Source organism: Erythrolamprus reginae, chromosome 4, assembly GCF_031021105.1.
Source record: "Erythrolamprus reginae isolate rEryReg1 chromosome 4, rEryReg1.hap1, whole genome shotgun sequence".
Taxonomy (NCBI): domain Eukaryota; kingdom Metazoa; phylum Chordata; class Lepidosauria; order Squamata; family Dipsadidae; genus Erythrolamprus; species Erythrolamprus reginae.
Genome location: NC_091953.1, coordinates 100,687,287 through 100,712,393, shown reverse-complemented (window position 1 = coordinate 100,712,393; position 25,107 = coordinate 100,687,287). Strand labels below are relative to the sequence as shown.

General features: G+C 39.1%; 1 long non-coding RNA gene across 3 annotated transcripts in view; it reads left to right on the top strand.

Moving 5' to 3' along the window:
- The window catches only part of LOC139166884 (uncharacterized), an 83,262-nt gene extending 60,749 nt beyond the window's left edge, over nt 1-22,513 (top strand). For all 3 annotated transcript variants that reach the window (XR_011559052.1, XR_011559051.1, XR_011559053.1), the window contains exons 2-4: nt 600-754; nt 1,369-1,468; nt 22,429-22,513. This is a non-coding gene — a long non-coding RNA (uncharacterized lncRNA). The remainder of the gene's footprint in view (nt 1-599; nt 755-1,368; nt 1,469-22,428) is intronic.
- The last annotated feature ends 2,594 nt before the right edge of the window (nt 22,514-25,107 follow it).

Genomic DNA, 25,107 nt, shown 5'->3' with positions numbered 1-25,107 from the left:
TGATATGCCTGGCGAGTATCCAGGTTATTCCTGCATGACATATTGATAAAGAAAGAGATTCAGACTATTAGCTTCATATGATGGAATGTGGGAATTTTCTTAGATGCAAGTATTTGGCAGTACTGCAGATAAAATGAAAAGTATCTGGCAGGTAAAAAATACAGACTAGCTTTCCTGTTTATCTTTTGCTTTTTAAAACTTATAATGAATCAAATCACAAAGGCTATACACTTATGGCCAGGCAATTTTGGTTTAATCCTCAATGCATCAAAGAGTGGGGAAAAAATCCCTTGCACCAGCATTTAAGAAAACAACAACAACAGCAGCAGCAGCAACACAATACAAGAATCAAGGCAATTAATTCTCAGATATATTTTATAACTCATCATCCTGTCTTCCATGTTTAGACTGTTGGAAGATTACTGAGACAATAACATTCTTTAAGCTTCTTTCCTTGAGCATTCCTGATAAACGGAAAGCAAATTGAGTGGGTTGTGGGAATTGTGATTTTATGTGTGTGTGGGCTGGGGAGGGAGGTTTTGTGGAGGAAAGGGGAAAAGCCACATTGCTTGCCAACTTTCAACTTTATACCTTGGCAGGCAGTGTGACTGCAACCATCAAAGGAAGAACATTTATGAAAACTCAACAAATGACTTCCCAAGCAAAATATATGTTTGAATTGAGCTACGGAGCAGGAAATATATTCAGTACTCTTGGATTCCTCTGCTGAGAAAAGTGCCTGCAATCCCAAGAGGTACAAGCACAATCTTTCCTGTGTTAATGCTAATTCATTGTGCTGCAGAACTGATCAGACTTTCTACTGTTCATGTGTTTAAATGGTTAGACAAACCGACACAGGATTAACCAGAGAGTGCCAGAAAGGGAATGTGTGAATCTAAATTCATAGCTAAACTTTCTTTATATCTGTATTATGCAGTTCAATAATTGTATATTATGTAGTTTATAAACTATAATATAGAAACTGGTGTTTTTCAATCCTGGATACTTCAAGAACCGTGGACGTCAACTCTTAGAATTCTGAGAGTTGACATACACACATCTTAAAGTTGCCAAGATTGGGAATATAGTGTGTGTTCTAATATAATTTATAAAGTTAAGAGAGCCAACTGATTATTGTGAACAAGGCTATGAAATGTAACATAACCAATCATAGAGTAGAGTAGACAAAAAGTTAAGCCTATTAATAACTGGGATTGTTTTTCTTTAATTCTGGAATATCAAGCTGTTCCCTGTGGTTGAAGGACAAAGGCTCTGTTGCTCTTTAAATTTATTTATTTGTTAGATTTATATGTCACCATCTAACTCTGACTCTGGCTTCCTGATTTAAAACTGTTTTCTTTTTAACAGTATCAGTTTATGCATGCAGTTATTATGGAAACAGCTGCCAAGACACCACCCTAAAGACTAGAGTCCATTGCTGGGATTTTGGATTACTGAGAATGGTAAGGTAAGGTAAGCCTTCCTTATATCACAATAATTATCTTGTGGCTGGGTGAGCATTTCATTCTAAGGATAAATGGATCAATTGTAGTTTTAAAAGATGCAAATTTATCTATGCTTTTCCAATGGTATTCTGATTTAATAACAAGACTAGATTTGTCAGACTACTAACATGTAAAAATATGAGTTCTGTCTATGTACCTAGGCACTGATGTTCATTTTATTATTTAGTTAGTTTTTAAAATCCTGATATTATTTTTAAAAATTACTCCAAGTGGTAAAAATATTCCTTCCTCCTCCTATTTTCCCCACAACGTTAATCCTATGAGATGAGATGAACCAAGAGACAGTGACTGCTCAAAGACAGCAGCTGCCTTTCATGCCTAAAACAGGATTAGAACTCATGGCTTCCTAGTTTCTAGCTTGGAGCATTAACCAGTACATAAAATTGTCTCTCTTATATGTATCCTGACATAACCTCACTAAGACAGATACGGTGTGAGGTAGGGCATTTGCAAAAATGTAAGAAATGACAAGATGATGGGAGCAATTGTGTAAATTGAGTCCACCACGGACAATGCTGCTACCCTTCAAAAAGATGTTGACTTTCTGTCAGAATGATCAAACAATTGGCAACTCCAAATCTCAATCAACAAATGTTCTGTTTTAAACATTGGCAAAAAGAATCAGAACATAAATAAAAGCTGAGTGGACACAATCTTGTAGACCAGTGATTTTCAACCTTTTTTGAGCCATGGCACATTTTTTACATTTACAAAATCCTGGGGCACACCACCAACCAAAATGACACAAAATGACACTCTAACACAGCACATATTATACATATAGTTAATAATATAGTTTCTAAATGTATTTATACTCACTTAGTGTAAAACCTGGGCCTGCTTTGATGAACACAAAAGGGAGATCCTGTCAGGAATGGTAAAAAGACACACACGAAGCTCTTCCTCAACAGTTCTTGGTCTCTCTGTTTTTAGTTTTTATCGCAGTCAAGCTTGAGAAGCTCAGGTCACATAGATATGTGATTGAGAATGGGAGCAATGTCAAAAATAGCTTTGTTGGCCAGAACGGGGAACTCCTTGGCAACAGATAACCAAAAATTGTCCAAAGGAAGATCAGCAAACTTTAGCTTTATGAGAGGTGGCCTGCTATTGATTCATCACTAGTGATCAGGATGAATCCTAGAAGGTGATTGGTCAGTGAGTGTTTCCTGTGCCTCCACTCTTCCTGTTGCTGATAGCTGGAGGGATTGTGAGGGGAATGTTTATGTTCGGATGGAGGCGGCTGACAACGGGCCGGATAGATGGCCTCCATGGGCCAGCACACGGGCCATAGTTTGGGGGACCCATGTTTAATTTCTCCACGGCACACCTGACCATGACTCACGGAACACTAGTGTGCCACGGCAGACTGGTTGAAAAACACTGTTGTAGATGACCCTCACTCTGTCAAGGACCTTGGAATATTCATATCTAATGATCTAAGCCAGTGATGATGAACCTTTTTTTCCTTGGGTGCCAAAAGAGTGTGTGCATGTGCTATCACACATGCATGAGTGCCCACACCCATCATTAAATGTCTGGGGAAGGTAAAAACAGCATCTTCCCACCCCCCAGAGACCTTCTGGAGGCCTGAAACGGCCTCTTTCCAAACTTCTGGTGGGCCCAGCAGGCTCATGTTTTCACCCTCCTCGGGCTCCAAAGGCTTCCCTGGAGCCAGGAGAGATTTAAAAAAAAAACCCCTCTTCGATCCTCCCAGAGGCTCTCTGGAAATCAAAAACACTCTCCCAGAGCCTCTGAGTGAGTCAAAAATCAGCTGGCCAGCACATACATGCATGTTGGAGCTGAGCTAGGGCAACAGCTCATGTGCCAGTAGATGTGGCTCTTTGTGCCATCTGTGGCACCCGTGCCATAGGTTCACCATCACTGATCTAAGCTCACTCTAACAACATCATCAAAAAGGCATTAAGAGTTGTAAACTTAATCTTACGTAGCTTCTTCTCTGGTAATATTACTCTACTAACCAGAGCATACAAAACATTTGCTAGACCAATTCTTGAATACAGCTTATCTGACTGGAATCCACACTGCATATCGGACATTAATACAATTGAAAGTGTCCAGAGATATTTCACAAGAATAGTCCTCCACTTCTCTGCTTGCAACAGAATACTCTATGCCACAAGACTTGAAATTCTGGACGTAGACAACTTAGAACTATGCCGTCTTCAGTATGAACTAAGCGTAGTTCATAAAATTATCTGCTACAATGTCCTACCTGCCAATGACTACTTCAGCTTCAACCACAAAAATACACAAGCACACACTAGATACAAATTTAAAGTGAACCGCTCCAAACTCAATTGTAGAAAATATGACTTCATCAACAGAGTGGTCAATGCCTGGAATATACTAACTGACTCTGTGGTTTCATCCCCAACTCCCCCCCCCCAAATTTAACCTTAGACAGGTGACCTCGGCTCATTCCTAAGAGGTCTCTAAGGGGCATGCATAAGTGCACCAGCATACCTACCATTCCTGTCCTCATGTTCCCTTTTATTTTTATTCATTTCATGTATTCAAACGATGTATATACTGTACTTATATATATTATCTAATATGAGATTGACAAAATAAATACATTAAAAAAAATAAATTTATTGTGTGACACATTTGAAAAAAGACAGGGCTTTGAACATATTGTCACAGCCATCTTCTAGACTTCTTGATCTTTGGTACTGACTGATAAGTGTATCCCACAAGCATTTTCTCAGTGGAAGTCCAGTCACTTTACACTTTATACAAAGTTGGTCTTGCGTAATGCAAAGGGTTAAGGAACACCTTTAATAATAATGGTGGTAAACATAGCCCCTTCTATTGCCCTGTTGGTTTACAGATAATCTGAGAATGGAGCATGTGAGTGTGAATATTTATTATTATGTAGGTTGTGTCCATCTGTTATCCACCTAAGAGCACATGTGTAATAAAAAGAAATGATGAGAAGTTGAAAAGCAATTTCTTTTTAAGGTGTAAAGCCCTCATATTTCATATAATGTATAAGAATTAAGCACTAAACCCTTATTGCCAGTTGGAACTCTGAAAAGAAGCGTGAAAAATAGAGTTACTGTTTGGTTACTATTCATATCTTCAGCAAGCTGTTATATGTTAAACTGTACTGAAACGGCCAGGACTTTTTCAAAGCCATCTTTCAAATTGGCATGACTTTAAAAAATGAATGCTTGTCCAGCTAAATTTGTGTGGGTGGTGACTATTCCATTGGGAGTTATTTTTCTCTTTTAAAAATAGAGTATTCACACAGCACTTCCCAGTTGGTGACTTGACAAATGCCCCTGTATCAGTTTTACTCCAACCCCTTGGGTATTTTTGTTATAGGTTATTTAATTTTTTTTTTTTAAAAAAGCCAAGAACTAAGTTACAATTTTATTTGTTTCTGCTATAATCTGGATTAAAAAAACATTAAAATAGAAAGATGCTGCATTTCTTTGAGAAAGTCAGCAGATAAAATACAAATGTTCTGGGTACTGTGATGTGAAGAGACCAAATGAGTAAGGGGAGTTTAAAAGAAGCATTTAGAACCAAAAATAAATCAAATAAAAATGCTAAATTACTGCTATACACAATGGTTGATATATGCCTGTTAGAACATTTGGGAACAATTGTGACTTTGGTTTAATGCCCCCTAGGGGCCTATGCTGAAGCTTATTCTGTTTTATAACAATAGAGCTTTCTATCAGTTAAAGAGCATACTGGAAACAAGAGCATGTTTCAAAGAATTCCTAGAAATACTTCAATAGAGGATGTTGCCATAAGGTCTTGAACTGGTCCATGATCAGCATAATATGCTGAAATACCTAACTATAGAATAAACATACTGTTTTTGTGTTCTGTCTGGGTGCCCCCAGACTTCAACACCAACTGGAAAAAGCAGCCAGACAAGCTGGTAAAAGCAAAAGTTTGAAAAATAAACACAGAGAAAAACCTGTTCTTCCCAACAGGCAGGCTATGAGGCTTCACAGCAAAGTCCTGATGGCCAGACAATACAGCAGACTTCTTGCTGGCACACACACCACTGTGGAGAATAAGCCCCCACGCCTTTCCCCCCAAGGTTTCAGCCTTCAAGGCCACAAGTCAGAATCAGAGACGCCAAAGATCACAGCCAGGTCCCAGGACTCCCAAAGATAATACTCCACAAGACAGGAAGGGTGGGTCTGCCTTTTCAGCCTTTCTGGGGAGAACCACACCCAAACCCAGCTGTTACCTATTTAGGACTGGAAGTACCTGGCTAATTGTCCCCTTCGTTGTTCTGCTCTTCTCTGCCTGTGATCGATGATGGCTTGAGCATTTTCATCTAAGGACTCCAGGCTGCTTGCTGGGGAGAGCTCCACCCCGGGGGACTCTGGCTGTTCTCCCTCTCCCTCGGCCTGATATTCCTCCTCTCCTTCTGCCTGGGCCTCCTCCTCCTCCTCCTGTTCCTCATCCTCCCCCTCTGAGCAGGGAGCCGGCAGAGGTTCAGCCGTTCCCTGAGGAGCCTCAGACGGAATCACAACATTTTGTAGACATGACAAGAAGGTAGTGGAGATAAAATAATAAGCAGTCAGTGTACATGCATCTTAGTGTGTTTCAAATCTTAAAAACACAGAACAATGAGCATTGTGCTGTTGGCAAGATTTTAAGGTACTACCTCTTAGAGTCTAGAGATAACATGTATTATTGGTTCTCCAGGATTTGCAATAGGGATGAGTCTTAATAATGATGTCCTAAGGATGGGAAACTATTTGTTAGAGCAGTGTTTCCCAACCTTGGCAACTTGAAGATATTTGGACTTCAACTCCCAGAATTCCCCAGCCAGCATTCGCTGGCTGGGGAATTCTGGGAGTGGAAGTCCAAATATCTTCAAGTTGCCAAGGTTGGGAAACACTGTGTTAGAGAATGTGCAGTTGGAGAAGGAGTGGGAGGGAATCTCAGTAAGAGCACCAAAGATCCCTTTAGGGAAGAGACAATATATATCAGAAAGAGGCCCCAAATAAGAAGTTACGCAGTTCTGAACTTGGGTGATGGAGGGAGGAAGTGGTTCAGGGTAGCCAAACAAGAAAATCTCTCAGGATATGTCTAGTAGATTAGACGGTTGTAGCTTAAATCTGGTAAGATTTTGTCCATCAGGTGCAGCGGTGGGCTACTAGCCAGAAACGCTAAATTGGGCTCGCTGCTGCAGCTTGTGACTACTTGGATGACCAGTGCGATTTTGTTTCTGCACCTGTCAAGGTAGCAAAATCACGCACGGAGCCGCAGGTGCGCTTGTGTTTCGGCAAGTTTTTTTTGCTTCCGCGCATGCCAAAACATGGGCGCACCTGCGGCTCCATGCATGATTTCGCTACCTCCACAGGTGCAGAAACAAAATCGCACTGGTCATGCAAGGATTCACGAGCCGCCGTGGCAAGCCCAATTTAGCGTTTCTGGCTAGTAGCCCACCGCTGCACCTGATGGACAAAATCTTACCAGATTTAAGCTACAACCTTCTAATCTACTAGACATATCCTGAGATATTTTTGTGTGTGGTTACCCTGAACCACTTCCTCCCTCCCTCATCCAAGTTCAGAACTGTGTAACTTCTTATTTGGGAGCTTCCCTGGCGGTGTCAAGTGACCTTTGGGGCCCGGCAGGAGGGCACTGGCAGCGGGAGCATGCTGGCAGCAGCAGCACCGGGCAGTAGCGGGATGCCGGTGGCTGCAAGTGGGAGCTCCAGGGCGGAGAGACCGACGGCAGCGGCTTAATGTGCTGCTGGATGTCGTATATGCTGGCGCCGCGGAGGCGAGCCCAATTTAGCGTTCTGGCTAGTAGCCTACCGCTGATTAGGTATAAACAAATAAAGAATTGGACTCGATTTGAATTTCACTGTATCATCTTTGGACTTAGCCAGACATATCAACCAGCAGGCAATTCACATATTCTTGGACCAGTGGTTGTAAAGATTTAATCTTGTGCAAAATTGTAGAAACTTCTAGCCTCAAGCTCTGACATAAGACAAGTGATGCTCAATGTTTCAGGCCAGACTAGGAATGGAATCTGAATTTGAATAAAATGGGGTGTTTCATTAGTGCTGGCGCCAAGAAAGTGGTGCAAGATGAACTACTGTTTACATTACAACAGCTAAAGCCAATTTATGAGATCAGGCTGCCAAACTGTTTTGCTGCCAACGTACTAATCACTTGCTGTGTGTTTCTTGGGATCCTTTGCATGATTGACCTCTGTGAGCAGCAATTTTAAGCAATGGTAGAAAATCTTCAGTTTCTTAAATGTTTAGATCTGATCCACACAATTTGCGAATCCACTAAATTAGCTTTGATCTATCATTCAGGCATTGCTGCTTGCCATATGGTTGACCGCCCATTTGCTTTTGCTGCTGTGAAAAGCGGTTGCAATTGGAATGACCTACAAGCAAAATAAAAATAAAATTTGGAATCTTTTCTGCTCGATACTTCTCACATCCATATCTTTTGTGTTTGTCCATGTCTTTATTCAATAGTTTGGTTTCTTTCTTTTTAAACTACACTTAACCTCTGTGTCTTTTCCCCCCAGCTCCCATTTCAAATATGAATGAGCATTTAGAGATCTGACCATGCTCATTCTGCTGATTGGGCTTCCAGAACACTTCCTTGAAATCCTATTCTAATGGTACTCGTAGTCATAGTTCCCTCTAAGCTCAACAGTGAGCAATCGCTCACTTAAAAATCATCATCAACTCAGAGTTTTCCAAACCTGCCCAGAAGCCGAGAGGGAAAGAGTGAGAGGGAAGTAGAGAGAGAGGAAGAGAGGAAGAGAGAGAAACAGATAGAAAAAAGAGAGGAAGGAAAAGAGAAAGAAAAAGAATGGGAGTAAGGAAGAGAGAAAGAAAATCAAACTCTAGTTTGAAACTAGCTCAACTATTTAAGTGGCATTTTGATATTGATAGAGTTGCCCTATTATGAGCTCACTGTTATAGACACACAGTACAGTATTTTATTTTGAAATTCTCTGAGGCAAAACAGGGTGGGTTTTTTGTTTATTTGTTTATTTGTTTGTTTGTTTGTTTATTTATTTATTTATTTATTTATTTATTTATTTATTTATTTATTTATTTATTTATTTATTTATTTATTTATTTATTTATTTATTTATTTATTTATTTATTTATTATTTCTGTGCCACCCAGTCCCGAAGGGACTGCCGCTCAGACACTATACTTTTCCGCCCACCCCCCCAAAAAATTAGAGGGACCACTGCTCGTAGTAAGAAAAGATTGTTAATTTCATTATCATAGCAGAACTATCCAATCAAGGTCTCAGATCAGCATGGATTTGAACTATTTCTTACATGATAAAACCCAAAATCTAGTACACAGGTCACCAACTGGTGACCTGTGGTCTGTGAAAAATTTTTGGTGGTCCATGGAGAAATCTTGGTAAACGGCATCCAGTCCAGGGAGCAGTTGGAGTGTGCTGTCTATTGCGGACACACCTGCCCACCCACTGGCCACCAACCTTGCTGGGGACTGGGCAGGCTGGATGTTAGCTTGCAGCAAAGCCAGTGAAGGGCTACCAAAATTTTTACTACCACACTGTGGGCGTGGCTTATGCAGGATGCCCTGCATTTTCTTTCAACATCTTTCAGTGCAAATTGGGTGCTCTGGGGTGGAGCCCCATCTGCCAGCTCTCCAGGCACTGTCTCCTTGCCCCATCAAACTTTCCGCCAGCCCCTAAGGCTGGCAGAGCTCTGTAGATGTGCACCCTGATGCTGCCTGGCCTTGAATTTCCCAGAGCTGAAGGCAAGAGGGGCAGAGGTGGCTCTGGGCCGCCCTCCCCGCCAGAACACTTTCATCTCTTGCTGCCAAGAAAAGAAAAAGAGAAAGAAAGAAAGAAGGAGATGGAGACAAGAAAGGAAGAAGCAAGGAAGGAAGATAGGTAAGGAAAGGAAAGGAGAAAAGAAAAGAAGAAAAGGGGAGTACGAGAGCAAAGAAGGAAAGAACAGGAAAGGAAAGAGAAGGGAAGGAAAGAATGAAAAAAAGGAAAGGAGAGGTAAGGGACTACAGCTAGAGCTCTGGAATATGGGACTGACTTTCCCAACAACATCAGCAAGTCACCGTCAAATAAGCTTCAATTCTTTTGCAAAAATTTCACTAATTTTGCTACAATTAAAATAACCTTTAAGGATTTTGTTATGATTAAATGAGCATTTATGATTTTGCTATAATTAAATAAGATTCATTTATTTATTTGTTTATTTGTGTATTTATTTAATAATAATAGTAATAGTAGTAGTAGTAGTAGTAATAATAATAATAATAATAATAATAATAATAATAATAATAATAATAATAATTTATTAGATTTATATGCCGCCCCTCTCCGAGGACTTAGAGCGGTTCACAACAAACAATACATAGTATACAAATCCAATATTAAAAACAATTTTTAAAACCCTTATAAAAAGAACAATCATACAGCCCAAACAAACCATACATAAAACGGAACATCTATGGGTATATCAATTTCCCCATGCCTGGCGACATAGGTGGGTTTTCAAAGGTTTGCGGAAGGCAAGGAGGGTGGGGGCAGTCCTAATCTCCAGGGGGAGTTGATTACAGAGGGCTGGGGCTGCCACAGAGAAGGCTCTTCCCCTGGGTCCCACCAGACAACATTTATTTGTTTATTTGTTTATTTGTTTATTTGTTTGTTTGTTTGTTTATTTATTTATTTATTTATTTATTTATTTATTTATTTATTTATTTATTTATTTATTTATTTATTTATTTATTTATTTATTTATTTATTTATTTATTTATTTATTTATTTATTTATTTATTTATTTATTTATTTATTTATTTATTTATTTATTTATTTATTTATTTATTTATTTATTTATTTATTTATTTATTTATTTATGCCGTTCCTCTCCGATGAGTCAGAGAGGGGTTATATATATACAGTACTTATACTTTATACTTTAGTTATACTTTATACAGTACTTATACTTATACTTTAGTTATATTAAATAGCTGCATTTCATATTAATAAAATGGAAATTTTCTGATCATTATTTTACAAATGTATTTATCTTTTTTTAAAAAAAAAATCACATTACTGGTCTGTGGGACTTAAAACTATGAATTAGGGTCTGTGGGATTTAAAATCATGAATTTGGTGGTCCACGGGATTTAAAATTATGACCTTGGTGGTCCCTGAGATCCAAAAGGTTGGGGTTCCCTGATCTGGTATATCACCATGGAATAATTTATATAATGGTATATAGTCACTCATGTTCAAAAATAACAATGAATTGGTATGAAACAGACATCTGAGTGAGCTTTGGCATTTTTCTGTATTTAGATTTAACAGCCATATATAGGCTGTGAAATATTTCTAATGATTAAAAATGGTGCTTTTAGCTGGATCCGAAACCGATCACTGTGGGATTGTTTTAAGATTAACCTTGTCAAATATGCTTAAATGGGTTAGGGAAATACATAGAAATAATTCAGTTATAGGCAAAATTAACTAATGCTCTTTTTCATGGTGAGCTGCTGTAACGATTTTATATAGCAGTCAAACTATTTAAATACTAATGTTGCCTTCATGCTGTAATCACCATTCCAGTCAGATGTCATTTTAGCAGCCTATAGGGAATTCAGTCCCTTAATTATTCTTCAATACACAAACCAAGCATTCTTTAATTGGTGTAAATTGAACAGCGTTCCAATGCAAACAAGGAGAGGACAAACTAATCAATGATTCCGTACATGTCTATTGGAAAGCTATTGCCACTAGATTGAGTAGCTAATCCGCAACTCCACAAGCTTCTATTGCTGAAGAATCAGACAGCTGCTAAACTAATGCTACCTCATAGCATTGATCCTAGTGGAGACTTATGTGGCAAAACCCTGAGTGGCAATCTTTCAGGGAGAACACTAGTTCATATCCAATATATTCCAGAATGGGCTTTTTCAGACAAGCTCACCCCATATATGTCGTCTGGCGGGACCCAGGGGAAGAGCCTTCTCTGTGGTGGCCCCGACCCTCTGGAACCAACTCCCCCCAGAGATTAGGATTGCCCCCACCCTCCTTGCCTTTCGCAAATTCATTAAAACCCACCTCTGCCGTCAGGTATAGGAAAATTGATTCCCCTGGGCCGTTCCCGCTTTACGTATGGTTTGTATGAGATGTATGATTGTTTTTTATATTAAGGGTTTTAAATTGTTTTTAACTATTGGATTTGTATTGTTCTGTTGTTGTGAGCTGCCCCGAGTCTTCGGAGAGGGGCGGCATACAAATCTAATAAATAAATAAATACATAAACACACAAACAAACAAACAAATAAATATATGAAAGACTAAATGTCTGTTGGGCATATAGAAAATAATAATCCCAACAGTATAGTTCAAGGGCAGGCAAACTTGGCTCTTCTATGACTTGTGGACTTCAACTCCCAGAATTCCTGAGCCAAGCATGCTAGCTGAGGAATTCTGGGATTTGAAGTTCACATGTCATAGAAGAGCCAACTTTGCCAATCCCTAGTATAGTTGAAGGCGGATGAACCTGACAACATGGTGATCAACTGGTGTCCCCATATGTATGTATTTTGTGGAGAACATTTCCTCAGATAATGATGTACATCACAGAGACAACATCAGTACAATTCATTACATTGTGGTCATCTCTGTTCCAACTGAAGGTATCTCAGGAGCTTTTTACTAGAATGACCTTTCTTCAACTTTCTGGAGGTTGTGCATCAACCAGAATTCTAAACCAAGATGGCAGGAAAAAAGAATTCTCAAAGTGGTTACTCTAAATGCTGACACTTTGGAGAAGATTATGGTAGAATCTAGTTGCCTTTTGAGCATAGAAAGACAGACTAGAGTTTATGCAAGAGTATCATTTACACATGGTATGTCTGTATGTATGTTTGGTTTTTATAATAAGGGATATTTTTTAGTTATTTTAGTATTGGATTGGATTGTTACATGCTGTTTTTATCATTGTTGTTAGCCACCCCAAGTCTACGGAGAGGGGCGGCATACAAATTCAATAAATAAATGAATGAATGAATGAATGAATGAATAAATAAATAAATAAATAAATAATCTAAATTAGATAACCAAAGGTTCCATACTGGGTCATCCTTCTCCATCTTGACTGATTCTCAACCTGGATTTTGCCAGATTGAGAGTCTGGGAAACTGGATGAGATTTGTTACCAAGTTGCAATATCATGTCTTTGCCAACAGTAGAGATAGTTGTAGAGAAAGTAGCTGGCCCAGAGAATGAGGGTGGTCAGGGAATCAGGGGTCATATGGTGAGAACGCAGTTAACCGGCAGCAGGAGTATGAAAGTCAGCTGCCTGGGTTTATGGTTGAAAATCATGAGTCCTCTACTCAGCCTGAATTTGCCAAGTCTCTGTCTCTTCCTTACAGAAATAGGAGACATTGCAAGAACTGGACAGAATTGATTTGATTATATCCTTGAAAATATGAAAAGCAGCCCAGACTTTCATAATGGCAGAACCCACTTACAACAGCAATGAATATATGAAGTTTTGATTTCAAAAGCACTAAGTGATTCTATTTTGAAAAAAAAAAAGAATTAAAAACATAACTCTGACTTTTCAGTGACACCTTTTTGAATAATTCATGCGACAAAGAAAATATTTATTGCTCCCTTTGTCAGCTCTTTCTATGAATGTATTTTCAGAACAACAGTACCAGGGTCTTTAGAAAACCTATCTAGTTTTTCTTTAGGAAACCATCTATTCTACTAATTCTTGATATGAAACTGATCGTATAAGTGGAGAGAGACGTACTTAAAAATCACACAAAGATTTCATTTTGTAAATATATTAAATTCATTCTTATTGATTTTAGCTGGTCTTTTAATTTCCATTGTGAAAAATCTGAAGTGGATAGACAAAAAATGAGGAGCAAGTGTTTATCCTCGCAATTATTCCAATTATAAATAATAATAAGTTAATGTAACACAAAGTAAGAAAAGAGTACTACAGATTTTTTATTATCCAATATAATAGGCTTCTTTACCCTGACATCTTTCAAAAAATGCTGTATTTCACTTCCCATAATTCTGAGGGCATCACAGTGATGAAGACTGCACTCTGTTATTTACCATCTATAGATATTTCGTGTTGGCTTATCTTATTTTTTATTTATTTATTTGTCAGGTATGTACAAGGTAGCAGGTATTGGTATAAACATAAACATTACCCAGATAGGTACAGGTAAATTAGGCAATAGTAGGACAGGGATGGTGTTCTGTCGAGCCCTCTGGTAGAATCCTCCCAAAAATGCACAGATACAATTTCAGACACACATTCGTTTGAAAATGTTCTTTATACCGAAAATGCAAATAAACAGAGCACTCTTTTTGTATAGCAAAGAGTACTTGTCTCCAAACAAATTGGTAATTTGTACAAGTCCCTTATCAGTTCTGTGATACTTAGCTTGTAGCTGTGAGGCAATTCACAGTCCTTCTTCTTTCACAAAGTGAAACACACTTTGCTCTGGGTAAGTTTCAAAGCGGGGAAAAATCAGCACACAAAGAAAGCAAAGCAGTCATGAAACACAATGATCAGATAATCCTCCACAATGGCCAAACCCACAGGCTGCTATTTATAGCAGCCTCACTAATTACCACAGCCCCACCCAACCACAGGTGGCCTCATTTTCTTTGATAATAATCTCTCAGTTGTTGTTGCCTATGCATCGCTCTCCGCATGCGTGGCTGTATCATTAACTCTTGTTCTGAATCCAAGGAGGAGCTAGAGAATTGATCTCCTTCTGAGCTGTCTGCTACACTCTCCTCCTCCCTGTCACTCATGTCTTCTTGGTCAGAGGAGCCTTCATCAGCAGATTCCACCGGGGGCAAAACAGGCCTGCAGCATGTGGATGTCTCCCCCACATCCACAGTCCTTGGGGCAGGAGCTGGGCCAGAGCTAACCACAACAGGTGGTAGGCATAATGGCGCACTTATGCACGTCCCTTGTAGACCTCTTAGGAATGGGGTGAGGATGATTGTAGATAATTTAAGGTTAAAACTTTTGAGGTTTGGGGAAGAAACCACAGAGTCAGGTAGTGCATTCCAGGCATTGATTACTCTGTTGCTGAAGTCGTATTTTCTGCAGTCAGGTTTGGAGCGGTTGACATTAAGTTTGAATCAATTGTGTGCTTGTGTATCGTTGCGGTTGAAGCTGAAGAAATCATTTGGAGGTAGGACATTGTTGTAAATGATTTTGTGAACTGCATTTAGGTCAGATCAAAAGCAACAAAGTTCTAGGCTCTTTAACTGCAAAATTTCAAGTCTGATAAAATATGGTATTCTGTTGCGAGCAGAGAAGTGGTGAACTCTTCTTTTGAAATATTTTTCGACTCTCTTGATTGTATTGATATCTAATATGCAGGGTGGGTTCCAGACAGGCGAGGTATATTCAAGAATTGGTCTAGCAAATGTTTTGAATGCTCTGGTTAGTAGATTAATATTGCCAGAGAAGAAGCTACACAGGATTAGATTAATAACTCTTAGTGCTTTTTTGGCAATGTTGTTACAGATTCCAGCAGCTTGAGCAGATGATACCTACTAGAAAAGGTCAAAGGTCATGAAGGCAGTTTCTGCAAGTGATGTGGTACGTTAAGAGAATGGCAAGACACAAAAGAAACCCTGGCCAACCACTAGGAAAAGGGAAACTCTGCCTGCAAACCTCCACTGCCTTGTGGCTATATCCATCATTGGAAAAGGCTTCAGGAGTAAACCTTGAGGCAAAATCCGGAGCCGGAGTCTAGAAGCCGTTTGTGTCTGTACTGCTATGTTCTGATAACTTCTGCGACGTAGCTTGGACCAATCGTATTGGACTTTGCCATTCCATTGGATTATTTCAGAGATGGGGAGCCTGGGGATCTGCTGCTTGGGTAACAGTCTATCCTCCATACTAACCTACCCAGACTTTTTGCTCTGGGCAATCCAGAGGATGATACCATGGTCTTTCGAGATGGAAGGATGCCAGTGTAAAGGGAGACAAGATCTGGGATAGAAACATAGAAGTCTGACGGCAGAAAAAGACCTCATGGTCCATCTAGTCTGCCCTTATACTATTTTCTGTATTTTATCTTAGGATGGATATATGTTTATCCCAGGCATGTTTAAATTCTGTTACTGTGGATTTATCTACCATGTCTGCTGGAAGTTTGTTCCAAGGATCTACTACTCTTTCAATAAAATAATATTTTCTCATGTTGCTTTTTATCTTTCCCCCAACTAACTTCAGATTGTGTCCCCTTGTTCTTGTGTTCACTTTCCTATTAAAAACACTTCCCTCCTGGACCTTATTTAACCCTTTAACATATTTAAATGTTTCGATCATGTCCCCCCTTTTCCTTCTGTCCTCCAGACTATACAGATTGAGTTCATTAAGTCTTTCCTGATACGTTTTATGCTTAAGACCTTCCACCATTCTTGTAGCTCGCCTTTGGACCCGTTCAATTTCGTCAATATCTTTTTGTAGGTGAGGTCTCCAGAACTGAACACAGTACAGTGATCCCTCGATTTTCGCGATCTCGATCTTCGCGAAACGCTATATCGCGATTTTTCAAAAAATGTTAATTAAAAATATTTTCCCACCCGATGACGTCACTCTCTTCCTTTCTCATCTTTCTTTCTCTCTCTCTTTCTCTATCTTGCTTCTTCCTCTCTCACACTCTCTTCCTCCCTCTGTCATCTCTTTCTTTCCTTCTCTCTCTTTCTCTATCTCTCCCCCTCTTGCTCTCGAGCGGCGCGTGGGCGGCGGGGAAGACCCAGGGAAGGTTCCTTCGGCTGCCCAGCAGCTGATCTGCTCGGCAGCGCCGCAGCAGTGAGGAGCCGAAGATCCGGGTTTCCCCTTTGCGTGGGCGGCGGGGAAACCCGGATCTTCGGCTCCTCACTGCTGCGGCGCTGCTGAGCAGATCAGCTGCTGGGTGGCGGAAGGAACCTTCCCTGGGTCTTCCCAGGTGCGGAAGTAAAAACACCATCTGTGCATGCGCGGCCATGGAAAAAAAGGGCGCGCATGCGCAGATGGTGTTTTTACTTCCGCACCACTATATCGCGAAAAATCGATTATCGCGAGGGGTCTTGGAACGGAACCCTCGCGATAATCGAGGGATCACTGTATTCCAAATGTGGTCTCACCAGCACTCTATATAGCGGGATCATAATCTCCCTCTTCCTGCTTGTTATACCTCTAGCTATGCAGCCAAGCATCCTACTTGCTTTCCCTACCGCCTGACTGCACTGTTCACCCATTTTGAGACCGTCAGAAATCACTACCCCTAAATCCTTTTCTTCTGAAGTTTTTGCTAACACAGAACTGCCAATACAATACTCGGATTGAGAATGCAAATGTTTAGAACACCACTAGGTAGCAGCAGAGAGGTAGTGCTGTTTCTATATTATCCTGCTGTCATATGAGTCATTAGATTTTTCCAGCCCAGAATGGTTGACCGTACTTTCTGAGATGGCAATGAAACCAGCCAGTCATGTATTCGTGGAATACAAATTTACTGCACTTGTACATTCTACTTAGGTTTCATTCAAGGCTTAGCTCCTGATCACAAGTGCCGAATGGAAATAGTTTGGTTTACTTTACCAATGGGTTTTCATTGCAGATTTTCATTGTGCTACTGAGATTGCAGATCCTAACATTTCTTCCACTCTGTTTCAGCCAAACATCAGTTTGCTTACTAAACGAACAGTTGTAAATTACATGGTTAGTTGCATATTCAGCCAGATGATTAGACTTGATCTAGCATTTTTGCTGCCTATAAAGTCTTACTCAAGAAGCAAAAATGGTACCAAAACTAATAGGCACCTTGGATACAATTCCAAAACTTCCGGAGCATCACTTGAACACCATTGGCATTGACAAAATCATAATCAGTCAATTGCAAAAGGCAACTTTATTTGGAACAACTTACATCCTGCAACTAAATCTTTAACACCATCAAACAACTACATCTGCCTATCCCAGGTCCTTGGGAAGGAATTGATATGTGAATAAAAATGTCAAATCCAATATAAACATCTGGATGATTAGGTGAAGAATAATTGGTTCTTGGGAAAAACTATACATAAGATGGCCAACCCTAGATAAAAAACTGGTAGCTGTGGCTTCATATTGTTATGAACAGTTTATTTATTAAATACATGTGCCACCCAATTCCCACTCTGGAATGCTGAAACTTGGTGGTAAGAGCATTTTATGCCAACTCGAAAGGACAATTTTAGGGCTGATTTGAAGCCTTGAACTGGCTCCTAGCAAGGCCAAGTTGTCACTTTTGCAAACAAGCAATTTCTACTGCTGCAGAAGGGAAGAGGATATCACACAATAATTTTATAATAATTTAAATAATGTTACTGCACATATACTTAATTTTATCACATTATATTTTTCAGTTTCATCCATATGTGTGGGCGTTACACTTTCATGTTAAAGTATGGAATATTATAAACCACAAAACTATGGTAGGCAATAGTTCTATCTATTGGGATTTTTTTTTAATGCTGAACATCTCCCATTTTTAGAAAAACTGTTCAAAAATTGGCAGACACTGCTGCAAGGACTGTGGGCTGTGCAAGGTCAATAAATATTTTATAAGCAAAATAAGTTTCTTTAAAAGAAGTCAAATTTAACAGCACTACAGGCTTACATTCTTTTATTTCATTGAATTCTAGTTTACATGATCTGAACAAACATTTACTGTCAATATTTAATTTTAAGAAGTCCAACTCGATCAAGTAAACAAAGCCTTAGAAAGTATAATTTTCTTCCTTGACTAAACTAAACCCATTAAGATTTTAATGCAAGAATGAATGAAAGACAAAGGGTGCATGCTTCTCAAAAGATGAAAGCATGCAGTCCATTTGCATTTTAAAATTAATTGCTGACCTAATTATTTGTCAGTAGAGGCATAAATTAAGTAAATATAACTTACAGTAAGGCTTCAAGACACCCAGAGGAGTTCGACTCCCCCAGAGTAAATTGTAATTGTCCAGCGTGACAATCTATTTCTGCTGTCATTTCATGACCGAAGGAAAAAATTCTGGGAAACTGTATCATATGGAGACACGAGAGGGAATGATAGACTTAGATCTCTTGTACAAAGGGATGAGAAACTAGAAGTCACCAGAGAACATCTGAAGGAGCAGCTTTGATTTTAGAAAAAGGAGATACGCTTCCCATGCCTACTTAGATGGAATTTATAATGCTGATGAAAAAGAGCACTGATGAGCTCTTATGTAACCTGTATGCCTCAGATGAATTAGCTATTCATACCCCTAAATAAGAATAATTTTCCATGCAGGCCAGGAATTATGACAATAGTTGTGCATCTCGTCTTGCTCTCGGTATGTTCACTAAGAGCCAATGGCAATTAAAAACAATACTCATCATAAAATCAGTGTCCCTGGAGTAGGCTAGCTTGTAGAAGCAGATGGAATTAACTGTCTCTCCATCATGACAAGATAGTAGGTAATCAGCTTCATTTGACATGGGGATGGCGCACTGGTTAGCATGCATTACTGCAGGTGACTTCTGCTGACTGCCGGTTGCTTGCAGTTTACCAGTTCAATTCTTACCAGCTCAAAGTTGACTCAGCCTTTCATCTTTCCAAGGTCGGTAAAATGAGGATTCAGATTATTGGGGGAAAAATGCTGACTCTGTAAAATGCTTAGAGAGGGCTGTGAAGCCCTGTGAAGTGGTATACAAGGCTAAGGGCTATTTCTGCTATTACATAACACAGACTTCCTGGGTCCATTACATTTGGATTAAGATCTATCCTTTCCGACTACAGAATTCTGAAAGATTGCACTTAATCAGTTTTTAGCATGTATTTTAAGCTACTGAGGGATAGTATTTATTGAATTTATTGGATGCCCATCTTATAAAGGGGAACTCTAGTGTCAAGCACAGGGAAATCAGAAAATCCAGGCATTTCAAATGGATATGAAGATTTATTGCACGTTTATGCTCTATATGAGAATCTGAACTACTGACAATCTGAACTACTAATAGAGTTAATAGGCGGTAGATAAAAGTAGGTGGAATTCAAATTGGGTTGGACCTAGATCCATTGTGGATAGGGAGGGACTTGAGACTGATGATGCATTTGACTCCTCTTTGGGCTCAGCTTGGTCACTTCCTACATCTGGGTTGCAATGTCAAAAAGATACTGTGCAAATCTATGCACAATACAAATTAAACACTATAAAATTACAAGTATTCAACCCTAACTGAAAGATGAAGAGGGGTGGAGTAGGATGAGCAGGGGCGGAGGTGAGGTCTGTTATTAATCTATCAATCAATATTCAAAGAGACATTGAAACTCTGGAGAAGGTGCAAAAAAGAGCAACCAAGATGATTAGGGGACTGGAAACCAAGACTTACGAAGAGAGACTGAGGGAATTGGGCATGGACAGCCTAGAGAAAAGGAGGGCCAGAGCGGACATGATAGCAGTCTACAAGTATACGAGGGGATGTCACAGAGAGGAGGGGATCACTTTATTCCCCAGGGCACCAGAGGGCCGGACGAGGAACAACGGCTGGAAGCTGACCAAGGAGAAATTCAACATGGAGATAAGGACGAACTTCCTGACAGTCAGAGCGATCAACCAATGGAACAACCTACCAGTGGACGTTGTGAACTCCAATACTCTGGACATTTTTAAGAGAAGATTAAACTGCCACTTGGCTGGTGTGCTATAGGGTTCCTGCTTGGGCAGGGGGTTGAACTTGATGGCCTTCATGGTCTCTTTCAACTCTAACAACAATAGACAATAGCCCCAATGTGAAGCCTCTCCATCAAAGTCCTAAGCTAATTGTCAGAACCAGGACTTTAAGTTCTTGTGGAAGGTTAGCTGGAGCAGACTTCAATCCAGGGACAAGATGTTTCAAGGGGTAGGAGCGATGACAGAGAAGGCTATTCCTCTAGACTAGGGGTGGGCAATTAATTTTGCCATGGGGCCGCATGAGAAATTGGGATGGTTTTAGAGGGCCGAACTAATATAATTAACTCAGTTCTACCCATTACTGTAAAGACCCAGACCTTGGCCTGACCTAAACACCCAGACCCACTCTACAGACCCCTAATTGTTTGCTTTACAGCCACACGGTGCATCACTGTCACTGCGCTAGAGTGTTTGTGTGGTTTCTGTGCTCGGCCGCTTTTGGTAGGAGGTCGGGGTCCGCTCTAGTGTGAGGATGAAAGAGCTCACCACATCTACCAGACTCCTCCGGTTCCTGCTTTCTTCATGATTCATCAGGAAAGCAGGAACCGGAGGACTCCAGGCAGATGCGGTGAGCTCCTTCATCCTTGCACTGGAGCAGACCCCGACCTCGCGGACCAGTCACAGATAGCGGGCGGGCCGTATGCGGCTCACGGGCCACCCTTTGCCCAAGTCTGCTCTAGACCATGCCAGCCAGAACACCCTGGTCGAATGGGCCCTGCAACATCACTTCTATACTGGCATGGATAGGGCAGATCAATCCCATTGGTATGGCAACTTTTTATTTACAAAATAATGAAAGTAAAATTCTAATGAAAATTAAAAGTTACTGGCATTTTGTAAAAAGTCAGTTGCAGCAGGAAACTGGGAGTAGAGCAATGGCATTGCGCAGAATACATGTGATCCATCTTTTTAATACTCATGCCTTTCTATGGCTGTTTCAGAAGATTCTATGGCTGTTTCAGAAGATTTTCAAAGTTGTATTTGCGAATAGGTGCATGGACAACTATTTTGATTTTCTGGAGAGAAAATCCAGGAAAACCATTCAAACCAGCTTTGCAAGCTTGGAAAAAAACCAAAGTTGTCCTTACGAACTATAGAGAGGGGTGTCTTATGGCAAAACACCAAATATGCAATGTTCTACTCGAGCGGTGTCAAACTTGATTTCATTGAAGGCCTCATCAGGTTGTGTTTGACCTCAGGGTCAGTGGGTGTGGCTGGCCTGGATGTGACCAGCTCAATGTCCGTTTCAATATCAAGGCTCCATTTTCTACTGTGAGGGGCTCTGTTTCTGCTGGCAGAGGGCTGCAGGAAGCCGTTGGGGCTCAAAATAGAGTCCGGGAAGGCCACCTGCAGCCCTCCAGCCTTCTACCTTCTCTGGCAGAGGCACTGCGACCTAGCCCTTTGCTGTTTCCAGGGTGGCCCCAAAGGCCAGATCTAAGCATTTTGGCCTGCAGGCCTTGAGTGTGACACCCCTGTTCTATTAGTTACACCCATGAGAAGGAATAAAAAAAAGTCAAGATTGCAGAATTGATCCCTTTTTATAGGAGAATATTTTTAAAGTATTTTTATATTTATTATTTTGAGTGTAAGTTGCCCAGAGTCACTTTGCAGAGTCAGATATGGGGTTATACAAACAAACAAGCAAGCAAACAAGCAAGCAAACAAATAATAAATGTGACTTAAGTAAAATCATTAAAGAAATATGACACAAAAAGAAGGATAAGGCAGGTTCATTGTGCAAGTACAGCTGCCATGTTGGTTTTTAAAAAATTCTCTGCAATCTTAACCATGAGAATGAGAAAAATGAAACTGCCATGGGACACTGGTTAAAGATCCCCATCCCCAACCCCAGTTTCAGAATTTGCTGGACTATATCTTGCAAAGGCTATGCTGGCTAGAGGAAAAATATAAAGTCCAGAAAATTTGGTTATGGCCCCCTTTCATTATGAATATCTTGGGATGATTCCAAATTTATTATTAGATAAAAGGTTATAAAAAAATCATACATTACCTCAAGCAGAGATTGTGATCTACTGAACAGCCAATCAAATAAATAAATATCCAGAAATGTCTTGGTGTTTAGTTTTATAAAAAAAGCTGGAGTCTGATTTTTCTTTCCTTTTCTTTTTTAATTCCAGGGGAACTGCTATAAACCATCTGTAACAGTCACCCATTATTATGAAAGGAAGCTAAGAAAACATAGATTCATAAGTTCACATTCAGGCTTGATTCAAGAAAAGGCTTGATTCAAAGGCGTGACCAAAATAGTACTTTGAAAGAGTCCACGTATAATGGAGGACAGCAGTTTTTCATCGTATTTCAGACACACGAACTATTCAGTTTGGGGTTTCCCCCTTCTACTTCATATTATCTTCTCTTTTGTCTTCCGTTGGCATTGGTAAACCTGCTTGTAGGATATTTTACTGATCTTTTCAACTCATTAAATACAGTTGTCATAATAGTGAGGTTGCAAATGCATGTCAAACTCTGTAAGCAATGTCAAAATAAAGCAACCACTTTTTTAAAAAGAAATGGTTTCAAACCTTTGAACCTCTCCTTGAGTAATATGGAAATTCTTTTTATCTTGTTGTTTTTGACAACACAGATTGTTTTGCAGTAATGAAAATCTTCCTGAAAAACAAAACATCCTCTCTCACAATGATTAAATATAAAAAAGGGGAAAAAAAGGAAGGAAGCTACAAAACTACAGTAAACTGGCTTTTCAGTAGCTTAAAATGTTTGGGTATTGAGGACCCCAAATTGGAATTAGAATTAGAATTCTTTATTGGTCAAGTATAGATTAGATTAGATTTAGATTTATTGGATTTATGTGCCGCCCCTCTCCGCAGACTCGGGGCAGCTCACAACAATAGTAAAAACAGTACATAGTGACACATCCAATACCCATCAATCCAATTACAATTTTAAGTTAAGAAATTCATAAAACAACCCCAATATATGTAAAAAACAAGCACACAATCAATCAAATACCAAAACAACATGGGCAAGGGGGAGATGTTTCAGTATGATTGGACACACGAGGAATTGAGACCCGCTTCCCCCTAGCCCTAGGCCTTTACAATTCTATGCATGGTATGTATGTATGTATGTTTGGGGTTTTTTTTAATATATTAATGGGCTTTTAATTATTTCTAACATCAGACTACTATTGTACACTGCTTTATTGTTGCTGTTAGCCCCCCCGAGTCTCCGGAGAGGGGCGGCATACAAATCCAATAAATAAGTAAGTAAGTAAGTAAGTAAGTAAGTAAGTAAGTAAGTAAGTAAGTAAGTAAGTAAGTAAGTAAGTAAACAAATAAACAACTAAACAACTAAACAACTAAACAACTAAACAAATAAATAAATTTGTATTTGGTGCATATGCTCTCAGTGTACATAAAAGAAAGTTGTCATTTGATACTTACGGTAGGTCTAGAGCAAAATAACAATGAAAAAATGTGATAACACTTTTAAAATGCAGTGTTTATAGAAATATAATTTATAATTATAATTTTCAGTCAAAACAGAACACTTTTCCCTATTCCAAATATCTTTACACTGACATATTATTTTTATAGCATTGAAATAAAATTCCAGTGAATATGATACCATGGCTAGCTAATGTATTTCCACAAAAAACTAAAATGGCTTGGGTTTTTAAGTTTTATTAATTGCATTATATGCATTTAAGTCTAGACTGGTACTAATAAACTGGTAGAGTTGATTTTCAGTCTGAGAAGAAACTCCACTAGTTTATTAGTAAAAGACATTCTTTTAAAAGAGACAAAAAAATCTTTAGCCTATCTGTTTTTCCAGACAGTTATAAGACAACAGGGAAGAGAACTAGAGTGATTACTGTCATTGCCAAATCTTGATGTGTGTGAGTGTGATAGCTGATGGGAACATGCCAATAACCTACATAAGAAAGCAGAAATGGATATTTAATCAACAAACATCTCTTTGTAACATTGCTGACCACTACTTTACTTACTTATGTGAGAAGACTGCAAAACTCAAGCAAATGCACACACAAATTGATAAATCAATTGAAATAAAATAGAGCAAACAAAAACAAACTACTGGTAGAATAATAAAATATGCAATACCTAAGAGTAAATAAAATTTAATTTTTTTGGAATAAAATATTATGTGACTAATGAATGAAATACTTCATTACTGCAGTAAACTGCATAGTAAGGATTTAAGATGTGATTCTGTGATCCTTTCACAAATCTTTGTGACAGTACCAGTCAGAACAAATATTTAAATTTCATGCAATCAGTATAATTTACTACTATCAAATAAACCTTATTTTATAAAATATTGAGTTTACTAAATATAATAAAATTGTGGTTTGCTCTCTTAGATAGAAACATGATTCATGTCACATGATTTTTAACTGTATCTGCAAACCGATATTTTATATAACTTTAATTCAGGGTGTTCAGGAGTTTGATAAATATCCCAAAACAATTAACAATTCAACAGAAGGACTGTTGAACCCCTAGTATATCAACCTAGTTTTTAATACATACTTAGAAAAATTGAAATAAAAATACAATGTTTTATTTCTTCTAACAATATTGAGTCTCTGCTTTGATTGCCCTGAAAATAATAATAATAATAATAATAATAATAATAATAATAATAATAATAATAAGTTAATAATTATTGGCAACTTTACCTGGAACAACTTATATCTTGTGACAATACCTTTAACCTCATAAAACATTCACATCTGACTATCTCAGATACCTTGAGAAAGATTCAATAAGTATAAAAATGCCAAATCAAATCTAAACATACAGCTGATTGTG